Consider the following 8,081-nt stretch of genomic DNA (forward strand, 5'->3'; position numbering starts at 1 on the left):
TTCAGAAGGACCCCCCCACTCTGCCCCCCATCACCACACTCAACAGTCCTGTGTCTGCTGTGGAATCCTTCAGGTTTCTGGGTTCCACCATATCCCAGGACCTTAAGTGGGAGCCCAACACTGACACCATGATCAAGAAGGCCCAGCAGAGGATGTACTTCCTGCATCAGCTCAATAAGCTCAACCTGCCTAAGGAGCTGCTGATCCACTTCTACACAGCCATCATCCAGTCTGTCCTCTGTACCTCCATCACTGTCTGGTTTGGATCTGCCACCAAAAACGACAGGGACAGACTACAACGTACAGTCAGGACTGCAGAAAAAATAATCGGTGCCAACCTGCCCTCCATTCGGGACTTTTCGGGACATTTCCAGAGTCAGGAAACAGGCAGGAAACATCACTGCAGATCCATCTCACCCCGGACACAACCTGTTCCAGCTCCTCCCCTCTGGTAGGCGCTACAGAGCACTGTACGCCAAAACCAACAGACTCAGGAACAGTTTCTTCCCACAAACCATCACTGATGAACAGCTGATTTCTGACTCACAGTGTCAGGAACAATTCCTGTGCAATAACCCAGTAACTCTGCCTCTAATCAGCACCTGTTTACTGGTTTCCACTTATTATTTATTTATTCACCATTCTCTATTTCAGTGCTGCTCATACTATGTTCGTACTATGTCATATTGTATATACTGTATACCAATACACCTACCTCAGGTCATAAGGTCATAGGTCTTATTTTTTTTCCCAGCATCCTTTGCACTATGCTCCATCACACTGTGTACATGTGTACCTGTACATCATATCCACCTTCAACATGTACATAATGAGAATAGTTTACTCTTGCATCCTTTGCACTCTGATTACTGCACTATTTGTCAATATGTCTATATTGTTTTGTTCATAGTGTGTATATTAGTGTTGTCTACTCTGTAGTTTGTGTCTGATTTTATTTATTATTATAGTATTATTTTATTATTGTATAAGTAAGCACATCGTGAGCAATGTACAATCCTGAGTCAAATTCCTCGTATGTGTACACATACCTGGCAATAAAACTGATTCTGATTCTGATAAATCAGAAATACTTAATTGGTCCCCGAAGGGAAACTCTTACAATTGCTCACTTTCGTATCAAGATATTAATGAACAGAAATAATAGTAACAACGATATTAACTTTTGTTCTATGTTTACTTTTAGCTGCCTTTTTTTGTCGTTGTTTTTATCTTGAACTCCAGAACATAACAAGCTGCAGTTACCGGGCGCGGCCAGCAGGTGGCGCTGCATGTCGTAAACAGTTTTGCCATGGGCCTGGCTTGCTCAGTTCTCCATTTTGTATGTTTTTCTTGAAAGGTTAGCGCCTACTTTCCTAATGGCTAGCTGCGAATCACCGTAGCTCAGCCAGTTCAACGCAGTTTGTGTGACAGTGTACAGCTGGGTCGAAGTAGAAGAGGGACCATTCATTAACACCCAGCTCGGTGTGTTTTTGTCGTTTTGATCAAGCCATGTATGTAGGATACGACGCGTGAGGAGTAACGTTAGCGTTAACTAACATTGAGTCAGTGTTGCGTGTTGTGGACTGCCACTTTCAACCAAAACAATGTTGACAGACGACCTGTGGACACTTAACAACAATCAGGCATTTCAAGGGTAAATATGAGCTTTTGTTTAGATCTGGCTTTGTATGTATTAGCTGAAGACAAACACAGCACCGTAGCACATTTACCCCCAAATGTGCCATAATGTTAGGGGCTATGTTGGCTAGCATGCTAACGTTGCTGTCAACGACATTCGACCGAAATGTGGGCACGTAGCTACATAGCATGCTAACATTTAGCAATAAGCCAATATTAGCATACGTGTTAGACTTGAGTAAAGTTCACGGCTCTCTGTTTTTGATTTGTGGTTGAATCTGTGCTATTTCTGTTTGCTTTACGTACAGTCGATATAACACGGACACGTTTTTATGCGCTCGTGTGAACATTTTGCTAATTAAATAACTAACTGCATTAGCTTACTTTAGCTTCGTTAGTTATCAAGGGCGCGCGAGGTTGCATGTATGGCAACTTTCCCCAACCGTATATTAATCTAAGGTTCGTTAGTTTGGAGCACGTTAGTTCGTCTGCATGTGCACAAAGTGAAACCTTTTTAAATTACTTTGCAGTGTAGCGGCACTGGTTTTAAATGACGTCTGACAATCGCCTTGAAATGTGTTTTAATGTTGTTGTTGTAGTGCACTCTAAAGTTATTTACGCCTGTCCGGTAACGCTCTCTGTCTGTTTCCCCCCTCCAATAAAAAGATGGATAATGGTGGAGTGAAGAAGATAACATACATAAGAGATGGCCATTTAAGCAAACTGGTCTACACTGAAAGCCCGGAGGAGGGAGGTCTACTGAAAGTGGCTCCTCACAGTGCAATGTCCATCACCTCTGCCACCTCTGTCGTTCTTCCATCCAACTCATTGATGCAGCCAGGGCAGGTGCCTATTAACGGACTAAGCAACAGCCCCTTCCAGAGGAGCTCACCTCCACCTCTGTCACTGCCTTTGTAGGCCCCTTGTTGGAAGACCCAGAACCCAGGGGCCTGACCAAAGATCAGAGGCTTCAGCAGCAGTTACTCCAGACACAGACTTCCGCTACGTTTGAGCGTCAAACCTTGAGGGACAATTTGGCCCAGTTGGAGGCCAGTATAGCGGACATTACTCAGTCCTCCATGGATTCACTTATTGGGGGATCAGATCCCAACTTCTTTCCCATGAGAACAGAGGATTTCTCCATGGAAAAAGGAGACCAGGACCCCATTGACCTTGATCATGCCTTTGAGCACATTGAGAAGATGTGGACGTGAACCAGAAATTGTTTAGTGACAACACTCTGGACCTGCTCCAAGATTTCGAGCTGACTGGGTCCCCCTCAGATTTCTATGTAGGGGATGATGCCTTCCTGTCTTCTCTGGCAGATGATTCAATGCTTGGGGATGTTAGCTCAGAAAAGGACATAAAGGCCGCCGTGGTTGAGGACATTAACCGTAGCGCAGCAGTCTCTGTTGCTCTCAATGGCAGTCCAGATCAGTCCATCTCCAGCGTATCCACAACTACCTCCTTAACCCCTACAACCACTTTGTCTGCATTGGTGAAGAAAGAAAAAGATGCTGGCTTCATTCAGCTCTGCACCCAAGGTGTGATCAAACAGGAGAAGATGTCTGCAGGTCAGAGTTATTGCCAAATGAGTGACAGGTCCTCCACAGACATGTCCAACTCTAACCCCATCTCCATCTGTGGGGTCAGCACTTCAGGAGGACAAAGCTTCCACTTTGGAGTCAACCCCAGCAGCAATGAAGCTCAGCAGCAGAAGGATCAGAAGCCAGTGTCCAGCCTGTATCTCCCATTAACACCCATTGGTGGGCCCTGGAACAGAGGCCCAGGTGTTGGGGACAACTTGGCGATGCACAGGCCCAGTGATGCTTTCTCAAGCTCTTCCTCTTACCCCACCAGCCTTGCCAGGTAAGAAATGTAGGCAGTAGTCAGCTGTGTAGTCTGACCTGACATTACGTTTAAGTCTTACTGACTTGTGGTGCTCCCAGTTATGTCTTATTTTATTCTCCTCTGCACCACCAGTCGTCTAATGTTCTTTGCTCAAAGACCAGAAGAGGAAGTCCTCATCTTTGCAACAGAGATGTGTCCTCCATAGTATTTGAAATAAGCCTAGTAACGAATTTCATGCTGACAAATTCTCAAATCCTTGTGCTGAAATGATTAATCATTTTATCAATTAGTCAATTAATTAGTTAATGATAATGTGGGTAACCGATGCTGATGTTTTCTGATATATATTTCCCATAATACAGCTGCACAGTGAGCATTTTGCCTGAAGGTGGTTTATGTTACATTTAGCAAAGCCAGTCCAATTTAGTTAACATGTGATGGACAGCTGAAAAGCATATTAAGAAAATATATCTGGCATCACAGCTGTCTTTGAATCATTTTTTTGTTTTTTGTATTGAGTCCTTTCAGTGTTTCTTTTTTATATAGTGGAAACCTTTTTATATTGATTAGTTCATGTCTGTCTGGCTCAAATTGATCACTATAACCCATTTCTTTTTCTTTATTTGTCATGCAAATTACCATCTAATTGACACCACACTATATAGTAATACAGTATAGAAAATATATCTTACTGTAGTTCAAATTATAATCAGGCTATTGCCTAAACTATAACCGTGAGCACTACACGCGGTTTCCATTGTAGTGTCCGGTCCTGGGCCGTCCAAATCCCATGCCAGGTAGCGATGTTTTCAGTCAGGATGCTTTCTATTGCTCCTCTGTCGAAAAGACAAGAAACTTGGCACAGGAATTTGGCCTTCTTAACCTTCTTCCTCACTCTGAGGAGTGTATGTGTGCTACTGTACTGCTAGCAAGTTTGGGCATGATTTGGACAGCCATTGTTTAATTCAGTTTTTGAGCCACGGGGCATAGTTCACCTGAAAAATTACGCTTAATTGTCAACCAGAAGAGGTTTTTGACTCACTGATGTTTTCTAAAAGGGTAGATATTAATAAAAACTGCTGCCTGATTGTTTAATGCTGCTTTGTGGTTCATTTGTTTCTAACTGTTGGGAATCTTTGACAGTTCATGTAAGCTGAGCGCCATACACAAAGGATCAGAAATACACAAGGCTTCATATATCTCAGACCAATCTATTTTAGGAATGTCTTGGTTAACCCCTAATTTAAAGACATTACTTGGGCTTTAGTAACTTGTGGTTGCCGTTTGACGTGCCACTGACAAAATTATTAATCTGTGCTGAAAATAATTGGTAGTTTTTCAGCCCTACTTGTGTTATTTATAGTCTAACTGAGGCAGGCTCTGTTATCTGGTTTCACAAATGAAACACTAGCTGTTCTGGATAACCGCTCTCATAAAGCTGGTTATTGAGTTTATGAGTGCCTACATATGAAGGAGTTAGGGTTTGTAACAAACAAATCAGCGGATAAAGTACATTTAATACTCATGGAAGTTATTGATCCCTACAGGAACATCGGGGCATTGCAGTTTCAAATGCTAGAGTAAATAAAAATATAGCATATATAGTAAACACGATTTGCAGTGCTGCCGTCAGTGCTCTGGGATACTTTCGCTTCACGTGTTTGTGGACAGCAGTTGGGCTGCAGTGAAGCTATTTCCAATTCACAGAGCTCACAGAGCAGCACATTGTTGAGCGGCACAGTTGAAGGCGTGGTCTTGTAGATGAAGCATTTCACGTGTGTTTTCTGGACAAAATGTGGTTTGGAGACCAGTCTGGTGACAGTCTTTGTCAGCTCGTGTCGTGTGTGATCCCCTGTTACCGATCAGTCGCGTAATGTGAACGCCACAATGACTTCAAGTTGGCAAGTTGTGTAGTCTGAACATGGCGATCTGCCTGCACGAGCCTTGAGCTGCACTGTCAGTATTGTGATACAGTAAATGCAGTACAATGAATATAAAACAGTATGCAGTAAATGTAATATAGTACTGATAAAAGCATCTATTGCTACTTGCTATTCTTTTAAAGTCCTTTTATAGCCACAGTGAAACGCACGGACTGCAAACATGACCCAAATCAGAACACACAACAAAGCCATAGCATCCATAAAAAGAAAACAATGTGCATCTGATATGATGGAAATAAAAATAGTTTTGTGGTGGGTAGCCGCATCTTTTATTGTTCTGTAGTTGAAACTTTAACATGAGTGGGGTAATTTTGTCCATTCGGTGGCGGCTGGGCCACTGAAGGGGCTCTACTCTACTCACTCACTCACACGGAGTGGAGCAGAGGAGAGACTGGTGAACTACTGGAGTTAACAACAACCCATTACGTTAAAGGACTACACGACCTTCAGCATCGGCCGATGGCTATGCTGTTCAGACTACACAACTTGCCATCTTGTGACATGATAGTTGAAGTCGCTGTGGCTACGTGACTGATCAGTGACGGTGTCACACACTACACGAGCTGACAGTGACTGTGTCACCCGGCGCTGGTCTCCAAACCACGTTTTGTCAAAAAAAATACACGGGGAAACGGGAAATGACATGTGAAACAGTCTGCTGTTATTATAAAGACAAAGAATATGTGTGAAAGAATGTATTAGCACATGCAGGTAGCGGGGATTGTATGAGCTACAGAGAGAGCTGGAGGGGGAGTAAAAAGTGTTAAGGTGAAAAAGTAGCTGCCTGCTCTGCCAGCTGCTGCTCTCATTGGCTGGATGTGGATGTCGAGTCGGCCGACTCCTCCAGATATTTGATATGATAGATAACTGGCTGGTGTCGGCGATGTGTCAAAAATGAGCATAACGAGTGGCGGCCGCCAATCGATCTCTGATTTACCCCTGATCGCAGCCTGACGGTCGCCAAGCTCTCCGGCTGGCAGGTCAGGCTAAAAATCGTGTAGTGTGAACTAGGTTTTACATAACGCTGAAATTCAACAGTGTTGTTCTGTTGGGAGATGTATGACATAAAACAACAATGTGGAAGAAAAGCAAAAATATTATGTAATGCGTTGATCTGTGAGTACAGGAAATGTCTGCTAGCCGTTGGTAGTAAAATGCTATAGGTATAATAATAAGCAAATAATGGTGACTAACAAGTTGTATCAGTTATAACCCCGCTGAACTTAACATGCAACAGCCTGGCTGAGAGCGAGTTTGGGCTTTTAGGGAGGGGCGAGAGCCACAGATTTAAGGGAAAGGAGTATGCTGGATCTGTAACGGACAACAACACAGGAGTATCATTGTGAAATGTAATGCTGTTCAATAATTGTTTAATCTCGATGCTTTTGTTATCATAATTGTTGGAAGCCAAAATCTGAATTTAAAAATAAAATTGTATTTATTGCACAATACTAGTTTGCCATGTTGGATACCATGCAAATGGAGAAAATTAAAATCAAGCCATTGTCCTGAGACAAAAATGTGTGGTTTAACCCCTAAGTTAGTTAGTTAACCAACTATAGCCTGCTTTGTGAGACAGGCTCATGGACTCAACAGGATGTGACTGCAGCAATAATCACCAAGATCTGGAGAAAGGATGTGCTGTTAAAAAAACAGGGGAATTCCACTTTCATCCAAGTCTGACATTGAGCCATTTTTCTCCCAGAATGGACAAGACTGAGCATTAGTATGTGTGTTAATGGTATTTGCCAGTTCCACTGTGTTTTCCTTCTCAATCAGAAGCATTTTTTTTTTTTTTTTTATCTTAGTGTCCCTCTTACTTTTCGGTTTAACGGAAGTATCCACTGCATGCATGGCGGTTCATGAGGTCATGCAGATCTGTCCCAAAGGAGCAGCGGAGACCGTTCATTCAACAATAGGGATGAATGAAATGTGGCCTTTACAGAATGGTCAGACCTGTACAGTAAGAAGCAAATTCTGTACTATAGGAAAGTAAAAAAGCAGCTTGTTCCACTGACATATTCATGTGATTGTTAGTGTCTGTCGTGATTTCTTTCCAATAATATCAAGTCTCAGTATTTGGACTTCACACGGCCTCACAAAAGTGTCGTTTTTTCAGTTATTACTTTGTTGCCCTGTAGAGTTTTATGTGCTCAGCGGTGAACATGGCTTTGAGATCCAGTCGTGAAGTGGCTCTCTAGAAAGTGGTGTGACAGAGTCACAGCGTCTGACAGGGAGTGACCCGCTCAAAGACCTGCACGCAGAAGCATCACGCCAATGAGGGCACAGCTGTAGTTGTGTTTTTATTGTTTGTGGAAATGATGATTGGTACCATCTTCACGACTGTCTGACAATCGCCCTAATGCCTGGTGACAAAGGACAGATGGGGAGAGACACGAGATATATATCCTCTCCATTTCACATGTGGCTGTAATTGCTGTGTGTGTGTGTGTGTGTAAGCATGGGATTATGTTTGTGCATGTGGTGTGAGCCCAGATAACTCTGTGTGGATATTAGGTTATCTGTGTGTAAGCTTAGCACTCTAGTGAGAGAGTTTTTGTGCGGGGTGGCTGTGTCTGTTCACCTCAACCTTCGTGACATTTAGTGGCTTGAAATTAGCTGAACACTGGGCTGCGGCGTCTCTGTGGT

General features: G+C 43.1%; 1 pseudogene; it reads left to right on the top strand.

Moving 5' to 3' along the window:
• Positions 1-1,341: 1,341 nt before the first annotated feature.
• On the top strand, positions 1,342-4,293 carry LOC119889213 (annotated as a pseudogene).
• The last annotated feature ends 3,788 nt before the right edge of the window (positions 4,294-8,081 follow it).

This window comes from Micropterus salmoides, unplaced genomic scaffold, assembly GCF_014851395.1.
Source record: "Micropterus salmoides isolate LMB-PRFRI ecotype aquatic unplaced genomic scaffold, ASM1485139v1 Ms_hic_scaffold_5, whole genome shotgun sequence".
Lineage (NCBI taxonomy): Eukaryota > Metazoa > Chordata > Actinopteri > Centrarchiformes > Centrarchidae > Micropterus > Micropterus salmoides.